Source organism: Oncorhynchus keta, chromosome 1 (genome assembly GCF_023373465.1).
Source record: "Oncorhynchus keta strain PuntledgeMale-10-30-2019 chromosome 1, Oket_V2, whole genome shotgun sequence".
NCBI classification, from domain to species: domain Eukaryota; kingdom Metazoa; phylum Chordata; class Actinopteri; order Salmoniformes; family Salmonidae; genus Oncorhynchus; species Oncorhynchus keta.
The window spans coordinates 32,143,802-32,169,305 of NC_068421.1; the positions used below are offsets into that span (position 1 = coordinate 32,143,802).

General features: G+C 44.3%; 1 protein-coding gene across 2 annotated transcripts in view; it reads left to right on the forward strand.

Moving 5' to 3' along the window:
• The first annotated feature begins 2,890 nt into the window (after positions 1–2,890).
• Positions 2,891–25,504, forward strand: part of LOC118374914 (tripartite motif-containing protein 3-like) — a 42,904-nt gene continuing 20,290 nt past the window's right edge. Inside the window, exon 1 of one of the 2 annotated variants that reach the window (XM_052521790.1) lies at positions 2,891–3,059. The gene's annotated coding sequence lies outside the window, so the exon portion shown is untranslated. Of the gene's footprint in view, positions 3,060–16,216; positions 16,546–25,504 lie in introns of those variants that run through there. The other variant, XM_052521793.1, reaches the window with a different exon arrangement.

The window sequence follows — 25,504 nt, forward strand, 5'->3', positions numbered from 1 at the left end:
TTTTTATTTATTTAACTAGGCAAGTCAGTTAAGAACAAATTCTTATTTTCAATGACGGCCCAGTGGGTTAACTACCTGTTCAGGGGCAGAACAACAGATTTGTACCTTGTCAGCTTGGGGATTTGAACTTGCAACCTTTCGGTTACTAGTCCAACACTCTAACCACTAGGCTACCCTGCCGCCCCCCTGTGGGGAGAGGGGCAATCTTCTTACCAAACCACATGACCTTTGTTTTGGAGGTGTTCAGAACAAGGTTCAGGGCAGAGAAAGCTTGTTGGACACAAAGAAAGCTTTGTTGTAGAGCATTTAACACAAAAAACCCGGGGAGGGGCCAGCTGAGTATGAGACTGTATCATCTGCATATAAATGGATGAGAGAGCTTCTTACTGCCTGAGCTATGTTGTTGATGTAAGTTGAGAACAGCGTAGCTGAATTTTGTGGAAATATTAAATTAATGTAGGAGAATATAATCCATTAGATCTGGTAAAAGATAATACGAAGAAAAAGCGTGTTTTTTGTACATCTTTGACATGCAAGAGAAAGGCCGCAATATATTATGCCAGACCAGGCGCAATTTATATTTTGGCCACTAGATGGGAGCAGTGTATGTGCAAAGTAATATATGCCATTTAGCAGACGCTTTTATCCAAAGCGACTTACAGTCATGTGTGCATACATTCTACGTATGTGTGGTCCCGGGGATCGAACCCACTACCCTGGCGTTACAAGCGCCATGCTCTACCAACTGAGCTACAGAAGGACCAAGTGTTCGACTGATCCTGTGAACCATTGCATTTCTGTTCAAAATGTTGTATCAAGACTGCCCAATTATGCCTAATTGGTTTATTAATACATTTTCAAGTTCATAACTGTGCACTCTCCTCAAACAATAGCATGGTATTATTTCACTGTAATAGCTACTGCAAATTGGACAGTGCAGTGAAATTAACAAGAATTTAAGCTTTCTTCCAATATCAGATATGTCTATGTCCTGGGAAATGTTCTTGTTTCTTACAACCTCATGCTAATCACATTAGCCTACGTTAGGTCAACCGTCCCGCAGGGGACCCACCGATCTTGTAGAGGTTATTAACTAGGCAATTCAGTTAAGAATAGATTTGTATTTACAGTGACGGGCTACCCCGGCCAAACCCGGAAGACACTGGGCCAATCATGCGCCGCCCTATGGGACTCCCAATCCAGATGTGATACAGCTTTCAAAACCAGGGACTATAGTGACGCGTCTTGCACCGAGCTGCAGTGCCTTAGACCGCTTCGCTACTAGGGAGCCCAAGTATATATTTTACTACTTTCGACAAGAGGTAGTCTATGAAATATGGTGCCATTTGGGACATAGACGTTAAGTACATGTACGTGTAGAGGAGGAGCAGCTAGTCTGGTTTCTGGTATCTATTGTATAGTCTGGTTTCTGGTATCTACTATCTACTGTACAGTCTGGTTTCTGGTATCTACTGTACAGTCTGGTTTCTGGTATATACTGTATAGTCTGGTTTCCGGTATCTACTGTACAGTCTGGTTTCTCTTATCTACTGTACAGTCTGGTTTCTCTTATCGACTGTACAGTCTGGTTTCTCTTATCTACTGTATAGTCTGGTTTCTGTTATCTACTGTACAGTCTGGTTTCTGTGGCTGCTGCTGAGTCTGCCTGTCTGTCTGGCTGCCATTTGGGATGGATGCAGTCTCCATAGCAACCCCATCTCTTACAATGCAACCCTGAGACGGCCGTCTATGCCCGCCCCCGCAACTCCTCCACCCCTCCTCCCCCTCTTTACCCCCTCCACACCTGTGTCAGCATAAACACATCACCTCCTATTGCCACCATGTATCGCCCTCCTCTCTCTCTCCTTTGACTCCCTCACTCTTTCTATCTCCTCCACCTAGATGCACCAGTTTTCTAAAAACCTTAATGAAGTACTTTATGGCTCTGGAAGAGAACAAAATAATCTTGAGGATCAAAAGCCTTTGTTGTTGAAACACCAGAGATGCTCCTGGACTGCGTTCCAAATGGCACTATTTCCCTAAATAGAGCAACACTATATAACGCACTACTTACCCCATGGGCCCTGGTCAGAAGTAGTGTACCATAAAGGGAACAGGGAGCCATTTGGGACGCCCCCTCTGGCCTTATTGGGTGTGGATTGGGGTATTTTTAGACATCTCTTCTGAAAGCATCGCCTTGCATGCTCCACTGCACCCAACATGTACCCCCTATCCATACCCCCCAACCCCGTAGCACCACCCCACCCTCTTGTCTTTCACCCTTCAGGATACAGAAGTCCTAGCTGGTCTGCTCTACTGTTTTCACATCCCTTAATCACTCCCTCCCTCCCTCCCTCACTCCCTCCACTTCTCATCCATAAAGATAAGCCATTTCTACTGTGGGTTTATCCAACCGCTAGATCCATTATTTGGAATCTTGTTTGGAATCCTAGTTCATCCCCACCCCCCCTCCCTCAGTTGCTCAATGGGTAGGCATCTAAGTGATCTGTATAAAAGTCTAGCTAGACCATTAGGCTATATTTATTAATGGTAAATACAGTCATTAGGGCTTGGCCATTGTCTTCTGTACAGCTTCTCTGTGTGTTCCTTATATCTTAAATAGCAGCCTGATTACGACACCAGAGAAGGCAGTGAAAAGCATCCTTTGTCCTTTTATGGGCAGGGGGTGGGGTTAAAACAAGTTACACCCTATTGCAGCAGACAGTCTTATCCCTCCATCACATTCTGAAGATGCTCCACCTCATTTACATCTCATTTACATGCCGTATAATCCATTGGACAGCCAAACTCCTCCCACTGCTCTCTAGCCAATCAATAACAGTATTTGTACGGATCCGCCCCTCCCTCCCTTCCTTTCTCTTCTCCTTCCCCTCCCAGTCTCTCGCTCCTTTTCTTCCCAAACACAGCAGACACCCTGCCCTTTATTCCTGTCTCACCGTTCTCTCTGAGTATTCTGTTATAACACAGTAGGACTCTGACAATGGACAGCTGTGGACTTGGATGCTGACACTTCTCTCTAAGGCTGCCTGGAAATTCATGTGAGTACAATCCTCTCATTCCGCCTCTCTCTGTCTGTCTCGCTGTTTTCTCGGTGCTTTCTCCCCAAGCCAGCCGTAGTGCAGTGCAGTGCTATGTCCAGGGTTTCTCGCGACATATGGATGCAAAGAAGAGTTTGAATAATTGATTACAGTATCTCGTCTGGTATCTGTGCCTCAGTTCGGTGAATCTCAGAACAGGAACAAGCAGTGATTATTGACCACTTGGCATCTACGGCTCTGAGCTGTTGCTGTAGTTTTTCTATTCATAAGAGGGGAAATGGCATTGTATGTGAGTGGGAAATGGCACATACACACACACCTCTCCATTTTAGCTCCTGACTGCTTGCTCTGCTCATTAGCAGGTGGGCATCAATGCTGCAGTCTATGGGTAGGGCTCATGGCTGGGTGAGGTTACTGTATTTTGGAGAATTTATCATATGTTTATCTATATTTATGTTGTTTCAATGTTCTATTCTGAAATTGCTATGTTATGTTTCAATGTTACACTCTTAAAAAAGAAATGTGCTAAAATGCTTCTCCAGCTGTCCCCAAAGTAGAACCCTTTGAATATCCCCTTTTGGTTCCAGGTAGAACCATTATGGTTCCAGGTAGAAGCCATTTGGCTTCCATGAAGAGATTTCTACATGGAACCCAAAAGGGTCTAAGAAGGGTCCTCCAATGGGGACAGCTGAAAAACACTTTTGGAACCTTTTTTTCCCCCCAAGATTATATGTTAGGACATGATGTTGTGTTTCGGTGTTATGTTAGATAATGATCTTATGTTTCAGTGTTATGTTGGGTAATAATATTATATGTTATGTTTCAGTGTTATGTTAGATAATGATCTTATGTTTCAGTGTTATGTTAGGTAATAATATTATGTGTTATGTTTCAGTGTTATGTTAGGTAATGGTACAGTAAGCTCATGTGAATCAGCTGATTAGGTCAATGTTCAAGTCATTCCATGGCTCTTCATTTGGCATTGTATTGCCTCTGGGTGGGTTGTCTAGCTACCTCCCCTATCCTGCATCAAACATTATAGATGTCCAGGAGTGCTTTAGTCTGTTGCAGTGCTGGGTTATGTTGGGTTGTTGCAGTCAGGTCTGATTAATGGTGGGAGCTGACTACAGCTAACAGATGTTCCCAGATCTGTTAGTATATTACATTGTGCACTATTCGGGGAGCTGGCCACAGCCCTGGTCTTGCTCAGAGCAGGCAGCCCTGCATGCGTGAGATCAGACATCAGTAGTGATGACACAGGCCACAGTTTACCAGAGGATGGTCTGAACCTAGGACTGGTCTGAATGGTTACACAATGCTGTCACTATTACTGTTGTGTTTTGTGTACTAATACAGTATTGTGCTGTATTAATGATGTCATGAAATAAGTCTTTGCTTGTAATGCCATGCTGCTTTAGGGGAGATTAATAGACAATAGTGCATTGTGACTGCTGTGGAGGGGGAGAGAGAGAGAGGGAGAGAGGGAGACCACCTGTAGTTGAGTTCATGAAAGACAGTCAGTGAACATCTATATGTTCCTTGGGGTCACCAGCAGCCAGTTGTCATCAGAGATGTATCAGCTGTCACTGATGTAATTTTACCACTACAGGTGGTTGGAACTGGGAAGAATATCATTCTTCACCTTGTCTCCTATCAGTTTTTTAGCCACAAGGACAGCTAGGTTAAGAGACCTATACTTCACCTCTTCACTGAGTGAGTTAGTGTCCTCCAGGAATATGCATAGTCTGTGTTCATTTTACTGTGAAGTAAATTGATTGGTTTAAAATACACTAAAACATTTGACTTGATGTGATTTGTTGGAACGTTATTAGATAGAGTGATAGTGTTTTAAGCCTCAGGGCAGCCAGCAGGAGATTCATTCTTAACTGTATTTGACCCTCACTGCTATTAGTATCACCGATTAATTGGAATGGCCGATTAATTAGGGCCGATTTTCAAGTTTTCATAACAATCGGAAATCGGTATTTTTGGGTGCCGATATATATTTTTTTTATACCTTTATTTAACTAGGCAAGTCAGTTAAGAACAAATTCTTATTTTCAATGATAGCCTAGGAACGGTGGGTTAACTGCCTTGTTCAGGGGCAGAACAACAGATGTTCACCTTGTCAGCTCAGGGGATCCAATCTTGCAACCGTACAGTTAACTAGTCCAACGCTCCAACCATTGCACTAAATGAGGAGCCTGCCTGTTACGCGAATGCAGTAGGAGGCAAGATAAATTGCTAGCTAGCATTAAACTTATCTTGTAAAAACCAATCAATCAATCATAATCACTAGTTCTAACTACTAATCCAGTTTAGCAGGCAATATTAACCAGGTGAAATTGTGTCATTTCACTTGCGTTTATTGCATGCAGAGTCGGGGTATATGCAACAGTTTGGGCTGCCTGGCTAATTGCGAACGAATTTGCCAGAACTTTACGTAATTATGACATAACATTGAAGGTTGTGCAATGTAACAAGAATATTTAGACTTAGGGATGCCACCCGTTAGATAAAATACAGAACGGTTCCGTATTTCACTGAAATAATAAACGTTTTGTTTTTGAAATTATATTAATGACCAAAGGCTTGTATGTCTGTGTGTTATGTTATAATTAAGTCTGATTTTGATAGAGCAGTTTGACTGAGCAGCAGCATGCCCGTAATCATTCATTCAAACAGCACTTTCATGCGTTTTGTCAGCAGCTCTTTGCAAGCACAGCTCTGTTTATGACTTCTAGCCTATCAGCCTAATGGCTGGTGTAACCAATGTGAAATGGCTAGCTAGTTAGCTGGGTGTGCGCTAATACCGTTTCAAACGTCACTCGCTTTTAGATTTGGAGTAGTTATTCCCCTTGCGCGGCAAGGGCCGCGGCTTTTGTGGAGCGATGGGTAACGCTGCTTCGAGTGTGGCTGTTGTCGATGTGTTCCTGGTTCGAGCCCAGGTAGGGGCGAGGAGAGAGACGGAAGCTATACTGTTACACTGGCAATACTATAGTGCCTATAAGAACATCCAATAGTCAAAGGTATATGAAATACAAATGGTAGAGAGAAATAGTCCTATAAATACTATATTAACTACAACCTAAAACCTCTTACCTTGGAATATTGAAGTCTCATGTTAAAAGGAACCACCAACTTTCATATGTTCTCATGTTCTGAGCAAGGAATTTAAACAGTAGCTTTTTTACATGGCACACATTTTTACATGGCACATACAGTGCGTTGCGAAAGTATTTGGCCCCCTTGAACTTTGCGACCTTTTGCCACATTTCAGGCTTCAAACATAAAGATATAAAAATGTATTTTTTTTGTGAAGAATCAACAACAAGTGGGACACAATCATGAAGTGGAACGACATTTCAAACTTTTTTAACAAATCAAAAACTGAAAAATTGGGCGTGCAAAATTATTCAGCCCCCTTAAGTTAATACTTTGTAGCGCCACCTTTTGCTGCGATTGCAGCTGTAAGTCGCTTGGGGTATGTCTCTATCAGTTTTGCACATCGAGAGACTGACATTTTTTCCCATTCCTCCTTGCAAAACAGTTCCAGCTCAGTGAGGTTGGACGGAGAGCATTTGTGAACAGCAGTTTTCAGTTCTTTCCACAGATTCTCGATTGGATTCAGGTCTGGACTTTGACTTGGCCATTCTAACACCTGGATATGTTTATTTTTGAACCATTCCATTGTAGATTTTGCTTTATGTTTTGGATCATTGTCTTGTTGGAAGACAAATCTCTGTCCCAGTCTCAGGTCTTTTGCAGACTCCATCAGGTTTTCTTCCAGAATGGTCCTGTATTTGGCTCCATCCATCTTCCCATCCAATTTTAACCATCTTCCCTGTCCCTGCTGAAGAAAAGCAGGCCCAAACCATGATGCTGCCACCACCATGTTTGACAGTGGGGATGGTGTGTTCAGGGTGATAAGCTGTGTTGCTTTTACGCCAAATATAACGTTTTGCATTGTTGCCAAAAAGTTCAATTTTGGTTTCATCTGACCAGAGCACCTTCTTCCACATGTTTGGTGTGTCTCCCAGGTGGCTTGTGGTAAACTTTAAATGACACTTTTTATGGATATCTTTAAGAAATTGCTTTCTTCTTGTCACTCTTCCATAAAGGCCAGATTTGTGCAATATACGACTGATTGTTGTCCTATGGACAGAGTGTCCCACCTCAGCTGTAGATCTCTGCAGTTCATCCAGAGTGATCATGGGCCTCTTGGCTGCATCTCTGATCAGTCTTCTCCTTGTATGAGCTGAAAGTTTAGAGGGACGGCCAGGTCTTGGTAGATTTGCAGTGGTCTGATACTCCTTCCATTTCAATATTATCGCTTGCACAGTGCTCCTTGGGATGTTTAAAGCTTGGGAATTTTTTTGTATCCAAATCCTGCTTTAAACTTCTTCACAACAGTATCTCGGACCTGCCTGGTGTGTTCCTTGTTCTTCATGATGCTCTCTGCGCTTTTAACGGACCTCTGAGACTATCACAGTGCAGGTGCATTTATACGGAGACTTGATTACACACAGGTGGATTGTATTTATCATTAGTCATTTAGGTCAACATTGGATCATTCAGAGATCCTCACTGAACTTCTGGAGAGAGTTTGCTGCACTGAAAGTAAAGGGGCTGAATAATTTTGCACGCCCAATTTTTCAGTTTTTGATTTGTTAAAGTTTCAAATATCCAATAAATGTCGTTCCACTTCATGATTGTGTCCCACTTGTTGTTGATTCTTCACAAAAAAAATACAGTTTTATATCTTTATGTTTAAAGCCTGAAATGTGGCAAAAGGTCGCAAAGTTCAAGGGGGCCGAATACTTTCGCAAGGCACTGTACATGGCACATATTGCATATTGGCACATATTACTTTCTTCTCCAACACTTTGTTTTTGCATTATTTAAACCATATTGAACATGTTTCATTATTTATTTGAGGCTAAATAGATTTTATTGATGAATTATATATTAGGTTAAAATAAGTGTTCATTCAGTATTGTTGTAATTGTCATTATTACAAATAAATTAAATAAATAAATCTGCCAATTGAATCGGTATCGGCTTTATTGGTCCTCCAATAATCGGTATCGGCGTTGAAAAATCATAATCGGTCGACCTCCAGTATCAACATCACAGATCTCTTTCTCCACACATCACATCACAGTCCTCTTTCTCTAGTCTCCAAGCAGGAAGGGACAGTCATAACATTCCTATTAATGAGATCTAATACTAGATTTCAGATGTAGGGTCGTGATCATCCACAATAGAATAGTCCTGTAATGCATAACAGTATTAATGACAGTTTTCGGAGTCACTATCTCCAGTGGTTCAGCATTAGTCTGATTTGGGGAGTGAAAAGCAGCATTTAACCTCGTCATCTGACCACCTTGGAGCAATTTTGCGCCTATTTTGGCCATGCATTCAGCAGTGGTCTAGTGGTCAGTACCCCCCTCCCAAGGTGCAGACTCCGGCCGCAAAACCTGAACCTATAGGGGAGGGTCTGGGTGGGCATCTGTCCGCGGTGGCGGCGCTGGACGTGGGCCCCACTCCACCATAGTCTTAGTCCGCCTCTGGTCTCCTAGGAACGGCGATCCTTGCCGCCGACCCTGACCTGGGAACCCTAAACAACAGGCCCACCTCTGGACTGAAGGGACACCTCTGGACTGAAGGGACACCTCTGGACTGAGGGGCTGGCAGCTCCTGACTGGCGGGCGGCTCTGGCAGCTCCTGACTGACTGGTGGCTCAGATGGTGCTGGGCAGTTGGGCGGCTCAGGCGGCGTTTGGCAGACGGGCGGCTCAGGCGGCGCTGGACAGAGGAGCTCTGGCGCCTCTGGACTGAGGAAGGCTCTGGCACCTCTGGACTGAGGAAGGTTCTGGCGCCTCTGGACTGAGGAAGGCTCTGGCGCCTCTGGACTGAGGAAGGCTCTGGCGCCTCTGGACTGAGGAAGGCTCTGGCGCCTCTGGACTGAGGGGCTGAAACTTTGGTAGCGCCGGACAGGCGGGAGCACCTGTATTGATGGGACGGAGATACAGCCTAGTGCGGGGTTCCGGCACTGGTGGTACCGGGCTGGGGACACGCACCTCAGGGCGAACGCCTTGCATACTACACTAAATCAACAGCGCTCTCTCTTCACTCTCCTCCAATTCTATTAACACCTCCTCGAGTGTCTCCTCATCTCCCATCCGTTCACTCTCCTCCAATCTGTCCAATAACTCCTCGACCCTCTCAGACTCAGCCCTCAGCTTCGCCGACAGCTCTGATTCCATCCATGGCTCCTTACGGTAAACAGGGGGAGTTGGCTCAGGTCTGACTCCTGACTCTGCCACACTCTCCCTGTGCCCCCCCAATTCATTTTTGGGGCTGTCTCTCGGGCTTCCTACCGCGCCGCCGTGCTCGTTTCGCCAACCTCATTCTCCTGTAGCCCTCCTCACACTGCTTCAGCGAATCCCAGGCGGGCTCCGGCACTCTACCTGGGTCGACCGCCCACCTGTCTATCTCTTCCCAAGTTGTATAGTCCAGATAATGCTGCCTCTGCTGCTGCTGCTGTTGCCCCTCCTGCTGCTGCCTTTGCTGCTGCTGCTGTCTGTTACCACGCCGCTTGGTCCTTGGTTGGTGGGTGATTCTGTAATGGTTTTCCTCCTCTTCGTCTGAAGAGGAGAGGCGAGAAGGATCGGAGGACCAATATGCGGCGTGGTAAGTGTCCATGGTTGTTTATTTAAACGCATAAACTGAACACTCCATACAAAACAATAAACGTAACGTGAATAACCGAAACCAGTACCGTGTGGTGTAAAACACAGACACGGAAACAATCACCCACAAACAAACAGTGAAACCCAGGCTACCTAAGTATGATTCTCAATCAGAGACAACTAAAGACACCTGCCTCTGATTAAGAACCATACTAGGCCTAACACAGAAAAACAACCTAGACACACAAAACAGAATGCCCACCCAACTCACGTCCTGACCAACTAAAACAAACAATTAACACAATAACTAGGGTCAGAACGTGACACCTTCTGAATTCCGAGACACTGAGCACCAGGTTCACTATCTATGTGTCTATGACTGTGCCTGTGCTGTATACAGTCTTGTACACCACTATGTTTCTTTGTGTTTGGAGAGATGAGCTCTTTTCCATTTCAATGTGTTTAGGCTGACTGCATCTAGCCTCATTTATCCCACATGAATCAATAAACTCAAGTCAGGACTACAGTATGGGCTATTTCAAATGGCACCCTATTCACTATGTATTGAACTACCTGTGGCCAGAGCTATACAGTATAGTGTATAATTTGAGATAAAGTGGGCCTCCTATGGGCCTTGGTCAATAGTGCACTATATAGGGAATAGGGTGCCATTTGGGATGCAGACAGAGGCTCTGTGAGCGACAGTAGTTAGCAGCAGATTGCAGTCTGGCTTGACAGGAGTCTGGGCAGTGGCCCATGGCTGAGTGTGTGTGTCGACCTTTCTGAGATCTGCAGTGTGTGTGTGTGTGTGTGTGTGTGTGTGCTGGCAGTAGCCTCTGAAAAATGCCGCATACATGGGTGTGTGTATCCTAATGAGCTGCTGTTATGCTGAGGACTGTGTCCAGGTGCTGGTGCTGAGGACTGTGACAAGAGACATGCTTCTCCTGATGTGTCCATGTCCTCTGTCTTTCCCTCGGTAACATTAGTCAATCCACAGTCCTGCAGTTAAGCTCTCTGACCTAAATGGTACCCAGGGCCCTGGCCAAACGTAGTGCATAGGGTGCCATTTGGGGTGCTATCAGTGTATCGTTTCCTGTCCGTGTGCATCCAGAAACCACCTATTGGAATTGTACCCATCTTCCACAATAGGAAGATCAAACAAGACAGAGCATAATAGAGCTTTAAAAAAGTATCTCTGATCTGTTATTGACTTGTTCTGAAGAGTGTGTGTATGAAAGCACTTAAAGAGACCATCCAATATCTCTTTCTGATCAAATGATCTTCTTTTATTGTTGTTTCTTAACCAAAGCAACTGGAGAAAGTTGGCTTTTGGAGTTGAGATACACATTTACTGGAAAACAGATTCATTCCTATTTATCCTTAAAGTATATCAGTAAAATGCTGTAGTCATACACAAGTGAAAAGTCCCAGATGGTTTTGGTAAAGCTCTTATTCCAGGTCTGTGTCCGTTGCATTTTCAGTAAATGACATGTCAATGAAAGGTGGGATGTCATCCAGCCACGTCTCCTTTCAGTTACATTCCGTCAGGAGGTAAAGGGATAGAGACAGACAGACGTCCCTCATGCAGCACCCTGACATGTAAAGACACTGGTATGAGTCCTAAATGGCACCTTATTCCTTATATAGTGCACCACTTTTGACCAGGGCTCTTGGGCTCTCTGGTCAAAGCAGTGCATAATATATAGGGAATAGGGTGTCATTGGGGATGCAATGCTGGTGTGCTACAGTATCACTGCTGTATGAATGATGATCAATGGGTAGACCGAGAGTCAAGAAATAAGTTACTCTTGACTATCAGCTGTACCTTCCAATTACTCATTAACAAGGTTGCTTCTCTGTTGCTTCTCTGAGCATCCATGTACTTTAAATCTGGGGTCAGCTGCATTGACTTCACGTATTTTCAGCCTCTCGCACCCCTTCTAAATAGGACTACAGAACAGTCCTCCACCCCTTCTAAATAGGACTACAGAACAGTCCTCCACCCCTTCTAAATAGGACTACAGAACAGTCCTCCACCCCTTCTAAATAGGACTACAGAACAGTCCTCCACCCCTTCTAAATAGGACTACAGAACAGTCCTCCACCCCTTCTAAATAGGACTACAGAACAGTCCTCCACCCCTTCTAAATAGGACTACAGAACAGTCCTCCACCCCTTCTAAATAGGACTACAGAACAGTCCTCCACCCCTTCTAAATAGGACTACAGAACAGTCCTCCACCCCTTCTAAATAGGACTACAGAACAGTCCTCCACCCCTTCTAAATAGGACTACAGAACAGTCCTCCACCCCTTCTAAATAGGACTACAGAACAGTCCTCCAGCTTTGTAAACTAGGGGCGATTTAAATAATGCAGGGATCCAAATACTCAATTACTGTTCAGCCATGCACGACTCATCTGATGCAGCACTACAGTCTTGCGTATAGTGTGTTCCCAATGTATTTCCTATAGCCTGTACAATACATCAGTGTCTGTCTCCTAATGTGAAAGATGTCCATATATTGGTTATTCTGTATGCTTGATGTGTTCCTTATGTATCCCCATTCCACTACCTTGACCTGGGTTAGGGTATGACCCCAAGGTACTGGTGGGGAGCGGAGAGTCGTTTTGGCTTTATACAGTATACATTATATCCCTTTTCAGGAGATATCGTTTAAAAGATTATGGTTAAGGTGAAATATCCTTGACTTGACAATTTTATGCATTCTCGTTTGTTTGGCAAATGAGCGGGACGTCCTATTTCTACCACAACTCGTACATTGTTATCTGGAGCCCTACTCTTTAGCAAATGCAGCGTACCTACTGTTACTCAAGTCCAGTCTCTCTGCTGTCATGCTTCCCTTGGACACAGACATACACTACCGGTCAAAAGTTTTAGAACACATACTCATTCCAGGGTTTTTCTTTATTTTTACTATTTTCTACATTGTAGAATAATAGTGATAGTGAATAATAGTAAACAGTGTTAAACAAATAAAAAATTTATATTTGAGATTCTTCGAAGTAGCCACCCTTTGCCTTGATGACAGCTTTGCACACTCTTGGCATGCCCAGCCATTCTCTCAACCAGCCTCACCTGGAATGCCTTTCCAACAGTCTTGAAGGAGTTCCCACATATGCTGAGCACTTGTTGGCTGCTTTTCCTTTACTCTGCAGTCCGACCCATCCCAAACCATCTGAATTTGGTTGAGGTCGGGAGATGGTGGGGGCAAGGTCATCTGATGCAGCACTCCATCACTCTCCTTCTTGGTCAAATTGCCCTCCGTATGTGTTATTTCATAGTTTTGATGTCTTCACTATAAAAATAAAGAAAAACCCTTGAATGAGTAGGTGTTCAAATAGTGACAAATAGGAGAAACCGACATCCTTGCTGTCTTTCACAGAGTGCTGTGAAAATTGAATCTGGACTACTTCATTCTAAATGCTATCTAGATGACTACTGTATAATGACATGCACACAGCAACAGATATAGCTGGAAACATAAGCCAGCGTCTATATTTAGACAGCACTGTAGGCCTACACTTAGACAGCACTGTAGGCCTACAGTACAGCACAGTACATCACCAAGGGCTAACGCATCCCACATTAGGCCACTCTTCTGCTGCCCACCTCCCAGCTGACTGCTCTGCCAGACCTATGATGTACAGACAGTATAGAACTGTATCTTTACTGTATGGCTGTCTATGTTCGAGACACTGGGACCAAGGCTGTGTCTGATAAGACACCCTATTCCCTATGTAGTGCACTGGGGCTCTGGTCAAATGTAGTGCACTAGATGGCGAATGTGGTGTTATTTGAGCCCCACCTCAGGAGTTGTGTATTGTGGTGAGTCATCATCAGAGCCACTCACTGACTCCTATAGAAGCCCTCTTTGCTCTGTGGCGTTTCACTTATGCAACGTTACACTTAGCAGAGAGAGAGTATTATTATTCAGGCTCAACTATTTATGTGATTCTAAGTGGAGTCTTCTGCTCTGTGAAAATGTCTGTCTACAACGGATAAAATCAATTGCTATGCATTAGTCATGCAAACAGCAGTAGGCCTATTCACTTCTTCATCCTGACATACTTACATTAAGAGACTCTCTCACACACAGTGGTGAGTCACTCGGATAGGGAGAAAGATGCAACAACAAAAATCGTCTTATCTTATAGTTCATTCACACGCCAAGTCAGTGGTTGGAGTGTCCCCCCTGTGATTGGAAGGTTGGGGGGTTCGATTCCCGGGCGAGTTACCAAGGACTCTAAAAATGGGACTCGATGCATCTCTGCTTGACTCTCCGCATTAAGGAGATGGATTGGCGGTAAGGCCCTGCGACAGACTAGCTTCCTGTCGAAGGGGGTGTACTAGTACATCATGCTGCTTCAGAAACAGGAGATTGGCGCATTGGGCAGGAGCCTTTCTGGCTTGGACAGGATGATACAGCCATTACCAATGCCCATCTCCTGGCCAGTTAGGGTGTGGTTGTGGTGCTCCCATGGTGTGGCTTTAAGATGAGAGTTGACTAGACGTGTTAGTTACGGGAGCGTGTGAATGTGTGTGATGGTGTCATTAGAGGCTGCGATCCAGACAGTGGCCTGAGCCCAGCCCTGCAGGAAGGAGCCCATTAAGCCACTTAGTGCAGAAAGAGAATGGGTGAGATACCGTCAAAGATGATTTGATGCTCCCCTCCCTCCAAAGCATGACGAGAACCCCTTTCACACAGAAATCTATACTGACATCATGCTGACATTAAGGGCAGTATGACAGGGTTCTTAGGTGAGAATTACTGTAGACGTGTATCACTCCTCGCTGGATTAATCAGATTAAAAAATCTGGTCTGACTGTGGTTATTATCTGATATGGATTTGTGTCCCAAATGGCTGCCTATTCCCTTTATAGTGCAATGCATGACATAGGGAATAGGGCACCATTTGGGAAGGAATCTGAGTCTGTCTCCATTGTGGAACAAAATCACTTTCTGTTGTTTTCCCTTTCTCTCCATGTATAAACTGTCAATCACATGTTGGTATTTTAATATATGATTGAGGGTTACATACAGTGTTTGAAAAACCCCTTTCAGGCTCTCTGAAACCAATTCACCTTTCTGTGTGAGGTTACAATTCTGTGTAAACCTTGGTTTAAGAATCTCCTCTTCACACTCACTGTTATGTCTGCCATTCAACCCTTCTCCACGGACTTGTCAGAGTGCATTATTGGACAAAGCTGTTGTCTGGTGAACACTGTTTTTAAAGACAGATTTATGTGGCGAAGCAAGTGGGAGGGAGCTGCCTGGGGAAGTGTAGGTGAAGGGAGGGCAGGGGAGGTAGACTGCCGCAGGCCTAGTGTTGTGACTAGCAAACATACAGAGAGATCGACGAGGGAAGACTGCTGCAGGCTTAGTGTAGCAACTAGCCAGCACACACACACAGCACAGAGAGAGAGAGGGGAGGAGCCTGAAAGGTTTGGCTTGCACCCCTCTGATGTCACTGTTCAGCTGCTACCATTCAGCCGCTGAGAAGAGAGGGAGGGGGCAACAGAGGGAGAGAGGGAAGGGGCTTTGGCTCGAGAAGCAGGGAGAGAGGGGCTGGGGTTTTGGGGGGGGAGAGTGAAGGAAGGGGATCTGCTGAGATTCTTAGTCACTGGTATTGTAATGGCTGGGCATGAAAAACTATGGGGCCCTATAGTCTAGCATGCTGCTTCTGCTGCTGGCTGAGAACACCTCCAACTGTAAGGCACCCTATTCCCTACATACTTTTAACAAAAGTAGTGCACTATGTATGGAATAGGGTGCCATTTGGGAGGTAAAATAAGAATGTCTAATGCTAGGCTAGTTGCTGAGATCCTACTGCTACTACTTAACATTTAACATTTTAACATTTAAGTCATTTAGCAGACGCTCTTATCCAGAGCGACTTACTTCTGGGGCGGTTTAGAAAAGAGAGGGAGAGAGAGAATGAGAGCGCTGAAAGCAGAAGGAATGTCATTGTTAGAGCTGCTCTCATCAGTAAAGACAGCTGCCTCTGGTTGCTCTGGGTGTTGGACTGAGGGAGGCTATAGCAGGTTAGCTCACCCTACTCTCTCTCTCTCTGTAGAAGCTAGCTCCCTGCATATTTCTCTCTGTGTATAGAAGCTAGCTCCCTGTGTATTTCTCTCTCTCTCTCTCTCTCTCTCTGTCTGTCTGTGTATTTCTGTGTCTAGAAACTAGCTCATCTACTCTGTGTGTATAGAAGCTCCTTACCACTATACTACTGCTACTTACCTACAGACAGACACAGGCAGTCAGGCCTCTCAGAGCTACTGTTATTCCGCTCTCCTCTGGGACAGCTGGGAGTCAGGCAGGAGGCAGTACAGGGGAAGGAACCAGGGAGGAATTTGGGGAGTGCCATTTTAAGGTTTCCTATATTTTCTGCTTCCTCTTTCAGCACCAGAACAACACAACAGAGACAGGAGCTAACTGGCTGTAGCTACAGGGAAACAAGCTCTATGCTGTATCTACTGTGTCAAGTGATCAGAGGAGAGAGAAAACGACAGCTAGGAGGGAGGACAGAAAGAGGGGGTAAAGAAGGAGGGAATCCCAGCGTTCATTGTGGTCTGTTTGTGAACAGAGCGGTCTGCTGGTGTGTTGCTCCATCATAGGAGATTGAGTGATCAGTTGAATTGAAGTGTTTCTGAGGAGAGATTACCCACTGAGCCTCAGCTGAGCCCTGCACATGAAAGATGAGTCCAGACTGAGGGCAGACAGCCTACAGGCTGTGGTGGTGGTGGTGGTGGTGGTGAAGATGTGAATGGTGAGTGGACGTTTCTCCCTAAGGGAAGACTTGCATTTCCTCCTCAAGCTTATGCATATGCATTAGCTCAACGGACTGACACATGCTTGTATTCACATTCAGTCTCTGGGTTAGTTGTACAGGGCTGTGGTGGTGAAGAAGTGAAGGTTGAAGCAAGTCTATGACATCATCCACTTTAGTGAATTCTAGGATATCTGTGGGTTGATGTTTCTCAAATATCAGGGAGTTTTCCCATCTCTGTATTCCATTCTCTGGATTCGTTTTTATCCAAGTAATTCACAGGCCTGTAACTATGTAGCATGGTATTACCAGCCTGTAACTATGTAGCATGGTATTACCAGCCTGTAACTATGTAGCATGGTATTACCAGCCTGTAACTATGTAGAATGGTATTACCAGCCTGTAACTATGTAGAATGGTATTACCAGCCTGTAACTATGTAGAATGGTATTACCAGCCTGTAACTATGTAGCATGGTATTACCAGCCTGTAACTATGTAGCATGGTATTACCAGCCTGTAACTATGTAGCATGGTATTACCAGCCTGTAACTATGTAGCATGGTATTACCAGCCTGTAACTATGTAGAATGGTATTACCAGCCTGTAACTATGTAGAATGGTATTACCAGCCTGTAACTATGTAGCATGGTATTACCAGCCTGTAACTATGTAGCATGGTATTACCAGCCTGTAACTATGTAGCATGGTATTACCACAAGCTACCATATGTCATTTTTTAGCGCATCATATTTTCTCCAGAATTGGCTGTTTGTGGTTACTTTCTTAGAACCATTTTTAAAAATCTAGAACCTAAAAGGGTTATTTGGCTATCCCAATAGGAGAACCCTTCAAATAACCCTTTTTCCCCCTAAGAATGTGCAAGGTTAAGAGGATAGAGTTGTGATACAGTATTTCCTGCCCTCCGTTAATATGTTATTTTAGACAGTGTGGACATTGTTCTCTTATCAGGCCTGATCCTGATAAATCCCCACAGATTTAAGGCCAGTGTTCTTTTGTTTCGTACTGCTTTCTAGCCATGGGAACCTGCCAAGTTGTATCACACAGTCATGCTGGGTCCCAAATGGCACTCTATGGGGCCTGGTCAGAAGTAGTGCACTGTATATGGATTATGGTGCTATTTGAGATGCAGTTTATAAATACCTGCTATGGGCTCTTTGTGTCGGCAACACAAATATCAGAGTTGTAACGTCATTTTAAAAGTCGTTTTAGGCATGATCTATACATAATCTTAGGTGTTACTGACATTTATTTGTGTTCATATTGTGCAGAGCAGACAATCAACACTGCATAACAGGTTATATCATCTAAGAGCCTAGTGAGTCATAAAAGGATTTACTATTCCATGTTACAGTAGAATATTTAAAAAAAAAATTTGGGTGCAAAGCTGTCAGAATAGGGCCTAACCGTGGATGACATAGCTTTAACAAATAAACTACTGCATAAAGACATATTTATTACCAAACCTAATATAGAACAATAATAGAACAAACTTAGAAGAATAAGACAAGCTTTTACATATGATGCAAAAATGAAGTGTCAAGGTTAGAGGTCGACCGATTAATCGTAATGGCCGATTTAATTAGGGCCGATTTCCGATTGTTATGAAAACGTGAAATCGGCCCTAATTAAATCGGCCAAACTGATTTGGCCTAATCTTTTTTCTTTACACCTTTATTTAACACCTTTATTTAACAAGGCAAGTCAGTTAAGAACACATTCTTATTTTCAATGACGACCTGGGAACGGTGGGTTAACTGTCTTGTTCAGGGGCAGAACGACAGATTTTGTCAGCTTGCGGATTCAATCTGGCAACCATACGGTTAACTAGTCCAACGCTCTAACCACCTGCTTTACATTGCACTCCATGAGGAGCCTGCCTGTTACGCGAATGCAGTAAGAAGCCAAGGTAAGTTGCTAGCTAGCATTAAACTTATCTTAGAAAAAACAATCAATCAATCAATCATAATCACTAGTTAACTACACATGGTTGATGATATTACTACTTTATCTAGCGTGTCCTGCGTTGCATATAATCGATACGGTGCACATTCGCGAAAAAGCACTGTCGTTGCACCAATGTGTACCTAACCATAAACATCAATGCCTTTCTTAAAATCAATACACAAGTACAGATTTTTAAACCTGCATATTTAGTTAATATTGCCTGCTAACATGAATTTCTTTTAACTAGGGAAATGGTGTCACTTCTGTTGCAACAGAGTCAGGGTATATGCAGCAATTCGGGCCGCCTGACTCGTTGCGAACTGTGTGAAGACTATTTCTTCCTAACAAAGACAGCCAACTTCGCCAAACGGGGGATGATTTAATAAAAGCTCATTTGCAAAAAAAGCACAATCGTTGCACGACTGTACCTAACCATAAACATCAATGCCTTTCTTAAAATCCATACACAGAAGTATATCTTTTTAAACCTGCATATTTAGCTAAAAGAAATCCAGGTTAGCAGGCAATATTAACCAGGTGAAATTGTGTCACTTCTCTTGCATTCATTGCATGCAGAGTCGGGGTATATGCAACAGTTTGGGCCACCGGGCTCGTTGTGAACTCATTTGCCAGAACTTTACGTAATAATACATATAATAAGACATAACATTGAAGGTTCTGCAATGTAACAGGAATATTTATATTCTTATGGATAAAATACGGAACGGTTCCGTATTTGACTGAAAGAATAAACGTTTTGTTTTCGAGATGATAGTTTCCGGATTCGACCATATTAATGACCGAAGGCTCGTATTTCTGTGTGTTATTATGTTATAATTAAGTCTATGATTTGATAGAGCAGTCTGACTGAGCGGTGGTAGGCAGCAGCAGGCTCAGAAGCATTTATTAAAACAGCACTTTCATGCGTTTTGCCAGCAGCTCTTCGCAATGCTTCAAGCATTGAGCTGTTTATGACTTCAAGCTTATCAACTCCCGAGATTAGGCTGGTGTAACCGATGTGTAAGGGCTAGCTAGTTAGCGGGGTGCGCGCTAATAGCGTTTCAAACGTCACTCGCTCTGAGGAGTAGTTGTTCCCCTTGCTCTGCATGGGTAACGCTGCTTCGAGGGTGGCTGTTGTCGATGTGTTCCTGGTCGAGCCCAGGTAGGGGCGAGGAGAGGGACAGAAGCTATACTGTTACACTGGCAATACTAAAGTACCCATAAGAACATCCAATAGTCAAAGTTATATGAAATACAAATGGTATAGAGAGAAATAGTCCTATAATTCCAATAATAACTACATTCTAAAACTTCTTACCTGGGAATATTGAAGACTCATGTTAAAAGGAACCACCAGCTTTCATATGTTCTCATGTTCTGAGCAAGGAACTTAAACGTTAGCTTTCTTACATAACACATATTGCACTTTTAATTTCCTCTCCAACACTTTGTTTTTGCATTATTTAAACCAAATTGTTCATGTTTCATTATTTATTTGAGGCTAACTTGATTTTAGTGATGTGTTATATTACGTTAAAATAAGTGTTCATTCAGTATTGTTGTAATTGTCATTATTACAAATAAAAATAATAATATGCAGATGAATCAGTATCGGCTTTTTTGGTCCCCCAATAATCAGTATCGGCGTTAAAATCATCGGTCGATCTCTAGTCAAGGTTATGGAAGGTTTTGCAGCTAGTGGGTTGATGTGGGGCTTGGGGTGGGAGTGTGGCTAGTGGGGAACACTGGGCTGTAGCAATGTGTTACAGTAGCACTGGGCTGATATGTGGGCTGATATGTGTTACAGTAGTACTGTAGCACTGGGTCTGAAGCTGTAGGGCTGTGGGTGGTAGTAGCAGTGTGGTGTAGCACTGGGCTGATATGTGTTACAGTAGTACTGTAGCACTGGGTCTGATGAAGCTGTAGGGCTGTGGGTGGTAGTAGCAGTGTGGTGTAGCACTGGGCTGATATGTGTTACAGTAGTACTGTAGCACTGGGTCTGATGAAGCTGTAGGGCTGTGGGTGGTAGTAGCAGTGTGGTGTAGCACTGGGCTGATATGTGTTACAGTAGCACTGGGTCTGATGAAGCTGTAGGGCTGTGGGTGGTAGTAGCACTGTGGTGTAGCACTGGGCTGATATGTGTTACAGTAGCACTGGGTCTGATGAAGCTGTAGGGCTGTGGGTGGTAGTAGCAGTGTGGTGTAGCACTGGGCTGATATGTGTTACAGTAGCACTGGGTCTGATGAAGCTGTAGGGCTGTGGGTGGTAGTAGCACTGTGGTGTAGCACTGGGCTGATAGTAGCAAGCATTCCTCTTTTCTCTCTGCAGCATCTAAAATAAGGCCTGTCTGTATCAGGGCCTCAGAGTGGCACGTGGCTGGTGTCACAATGATCTGCTCCAGGCCATGCTGTGGCTCAGGCTCTGCTCTGTCCTGCTCCTGAGAATACAGCTTGGCTGCCTGAATACAGACAGGCCTATAGCCTGGCTATAGCCTGGCTCAGTGGCTCTCAGCATTATAATAATAACTCTATTGGCTGTCTCTCAGAAGATAAAGACCATACAGCATCTAACAAGTAGCCAACCAAAAACATGTTAAATATAGGCTAATATGGGGTATCTACAGATTGTGAGAAAAATAGCTGCTTGATTAGTGAATGGGCATTGACCATGTTAGAGCAGTATATCGATGTACAAGTCACTAATAGTTACCACTTCATGGCAGTATGTTGGTGATGTCAAATCAAATTGTATTAGTCACATGCGCCGAATACAGCAGGTGTAGACCTTACAGGGAAATGCTTACTTACGAGCCCCTAACCAACAATGCAGTTTAAAAACATACGGATAAGAATAAGAAATAAAAGTAACAAGTAGTTAAAGAGCAGCAGTAAAATAACCATAGCGAGACTATATACAGGGGGGTACAGAGTCAATGTGCGGGGGCACCGGTTAGTTGGGGTAATATGTACATGTAGGTAGAGTTGTTATCATCTATGCATAGTCACTTTAATAACTGAGAGTAGCAGCAGTGTAAAGGAGGGGGACAATGCAAATAGTCTGGGTAGCTATTTGATTAGATGTTCAGCAGTCTTATGGCTTGGGGGTAGAAGCTGTTTAGAAGCCTCTTGGACCTAGACTTGGTGCTCCGGTACTGCTTGCCGTGTGGTAGCAGAGAGAATAGTCTATGACTAGGGTGGGAGTTTTTTAGGGCCTTCCTCTGACACCACCTGGTTTAGAGGTCCTGGATGGCAGGAAGTTTGGCCCCAGTGATGTACTGGGCCGTTCGCACTACCCTCTAGTGTCTTGCGGTCGGAGGCCTAGCAGTTGCCATACCAGTCAGGATGATCTCGATGGTGCAGCTGTATAACCTTTTGATGATCTGAGGACCCATGCCAAATTTTTTCAGTCTCTTGAGGGGGAATAGGTTTTGTCATGGCCTCTTCACGACTGTCTTTGTGCTTGGACCATTCTAGTTTGTTGGTGATGTGGACACCAAGGAACTTGATGCTCTTAACTTGCTCCACAACAGCCCCGTCGATGAGAATGGGGGCGTGCTCAGTCCTCCTTTTCCTGTAGTCCACAATCATCTCCTTAGTCTTGGTTATGTTGAGGGATTTTTTGTTGTCCTGGCACCACACAGCCAGGTCTTTGACCTCCTCCCTATAGGCTGTCTCGTTGTTGTCAGTGATCAGGCCTACTACCACTGTTGTGTCATCGGCGAACTTAATGATGGTGCTGGAGTCGTGCCTGGCCGTGCAGTCATGAGGAAACGGGGAGTACAGGAGGGGACTGAGCACGCACCCCTGAGGGGCCCCTGTGTTGAGGATCAGTGTGGCGGATGTGTTGTTACCTACCCTTACCACCTGTGGGTGGCCCGTCAGGAAATCCAGATGCAGAGGGAGGTGTTTAGTCCCAGGGTCCTTAGCTTATTGATGAGCTTTGAGGGCACTAGGGTGTTGAACGCTGAGTTGTAGTCAATGAATAGCATTCTCACATAGGTGTTTGTTTTGCCTCGGCAAATGGCAGTGTGGAATGCAATAGAGATTGCATCATCTCTGGATCTGTTGGGGTGGAATGCAAATTGAAGTGGGTCTAGGGTTTCTGGGATAATGGTGTTGATGTGAGCCATGACCAGCCTTTCAAAGCACTTCATGGCTACAGACGTGAGTGCTACGGGTCGGTAGTCATTTAGGCAGGTTACCTTAGTGTTCTTGGGCACAGGCACTATGGTGGTCTGCATAAAACATGTTGGCATTACAGACTCGGAGAGGTGGAAAATGTCAGTGAAGACACTTGCCAGTTGGTCAGCGCATGCTCACAGTACACGTCCTGTTAATCCGTCTGGGCCCTGCGGCCTTGCGAATGTTGACCTGTTTAAAGGTCTTATTCACATCGGCTGCGTGATCACAGTCTTCCGGAACAGCTGGTGCTCTCATGCATGTTTCAGTGTTATTTGCCTCGAAGCGAGCATAGAAGTTGTTTAGCTCGTCTGGTAGGCTTGTGTCACTGGGCAGCTCTCGGCTGTGCTTTCCTTTGTAGTCGGTAATGGTTTGCAAACCCTGCCACATGCGACGAGCGTCACAGCCGGTGTAGTACGATTCGATCTTAGTCCTGTATTAACGCTTTGCCTGTTTGATGGTTCTTCGGAGGGCATAGCCAGACTTATTATTCGCGTCCGGGTTAGTGTCCCGCTCCTTGAAACGGCAGCTCTAGCGTTTAGCGCAGTGCGGATGTTGCCTGTAATCCATAGCTTCTGGTTGGGGTATGTACATACGGTCACTGTGGGGACGACGTCATCAATGCACTTATTGATGAAGCCAATGACTGATGTGGTGTTCTCCTCAGTGCCATCGGAGGAATCCCGGAACATATTCCAGTCTGTGCTAGCAAAACAGTACTATAGCTTAGCATCTGCTTCATCTGACAACTTTTTTATTGATCTAGTCACTGGTGCTTCCTGCTTAAATTGTTGCTTGTAAGCAGGAATCGGGAGGATAGAATTATGGTCAGATATGCCAAATGGAGGGCGAGGTAGAGCTTTGTATGCTTCTCTGTGTGTGGAGTAAAGGTGGTCAAGTTTTTTCCCCTGATGCTAATAGAAATTTGGTAAAATGGATTTCGGTTTCCCTGCATTAAAAGTCCCCGGCTACTAGGAGTACCACCTCTGGGTGAACGTTTTCTTGTTTGCTTATGGCGGAATACAGCTCATTCAATGCTATCTTAGTGTCAGCCAGTCTGTGGTGGTATGTCACTGGGCAGCTACGAAAAATACAGATAAACTCTCTAGGTAGATAGTGTGGTCTACAGCTTATCATGATATACTCTACCTCAGGCGAGCAAAAGCGTGAGACTTCCTTAGATGTTGTTCACCAGCTGTTATTTACAAAAATACATAGTCCGCCACCACTTGTCTTACAAAACGCTGCTGTTGTATCCTGCCGATACAGAGTATAATCAGCCAGCTGTATGTTGATAGTGTCGTCGTTCAGCCACGACTCCGTAAAGCATACGATATTACAGTTTTGAATGTCCCGTTGGTAGTTTAATCTTCCTCGTAGGTCATCGATTTTATTCTCCAAAGATTGCACGTTTGCTAGCAGAATGGAAGGAAGTGGGGCTTTATTCGATCGCCTACGAATTCAAATAAACTGGAAGAAAAAAAAAACACAATCGGTTGGGAACACGTAGAATGTCAGTCTTCTTCTCCGGACCCGTTTTACATGATGTAGGGGTTAATCTGGGTTCTATATGACAGATGTACAGCATGGCATCTCTACACTGTTAATCTGGAGTTGACCCACTGATACAAATCATTGTAATGCCAGCTCTGACTGGCCTGCCAAAACCACTGATTTGTCATTTTACTGTACTCTAAAAATGTAATATAGAAATAAGAGCAACAAATACAAAACATTAAGTTAATAGGTAGTGTCCGAAATGGCACCATATAAGGGATTAGGGTACCATTTTGGACCCTTGTTCTCTAGTTACCTCTGTGACACACACCTCTTGAGTTTCAGTGAAATGGTTCATTTCCTCACACTGGGGGATGAATGTATGACTGCTGCTGGTGGTGTGCATAATTAGATTGTCTTTGAGCTGAGCCCTGTGGCTCTGTGGCCCTGCAGTCGTAATCACATGGATCTAATTGTCTCCCCAGTCATTAAGTCATGAAGCAGTTCAGTAATATTACCTTAGTTATTACCTTAGTCCCCCTGGGGGAGCTGGAGTCTGTTAGTGGAGAGGAAGACAAAGAGACTGCCTGGAAGAGGGATAACTGAGCCCAAAATGTGTCTTCTCCAGCAGGTGGCATTTTTTCATTTTTCAAGTGAGGAGTGTATAAATGTGTTATTTAAAAAAATAAATTAACCTTTATGTAACTAGGCAAGTCAGTTAAAAACAAATTCTTATCTGCAATGACGACCTACCGGGGAACAGTGGGTTAACTGCCTTGTTCAGGGGCAGAAAGACAGATTTCTTACCTTGCCAGCTTGGGGATTCGATTCAGCAACCCGGTTACTGGTGCATCGCTCTAACCACTAGGCTACCTGCCGCCCCAATGAGATGGTGTCAAAAATATTGAATGGCCTATTTGCTACTTGTGGCTTATTTGATCGAATAGAAGTTTCGTAATGATTATGTTGTTACGAGTGTACGAATATAAGTAGGACGCGTGACATTTTGGCAACCTTGACAAAAAAAAGATGAGGTGTTATATCGGAATTGAGCCTAGTCGTCACTAGTTACCATAGCCACAAAGTCAGAAACCCCACCTATTTCTACAATTGATCTTCTTAAAATTGGATTTTAAACCTAACCACACTGCTAACCTTATGCCTAATCCTACCCTTAAATTAAAACCAAAAAATTTTCAGAGACAATTTTGACTTTGGCTGTGGTAACTAGTGGAAACCGTTGTGACCATTGTTCACACGTGTACACCCTCTCATTGGCTAGAATAGTCCCACCTGATTTTGCCTCCTCCGTACTTC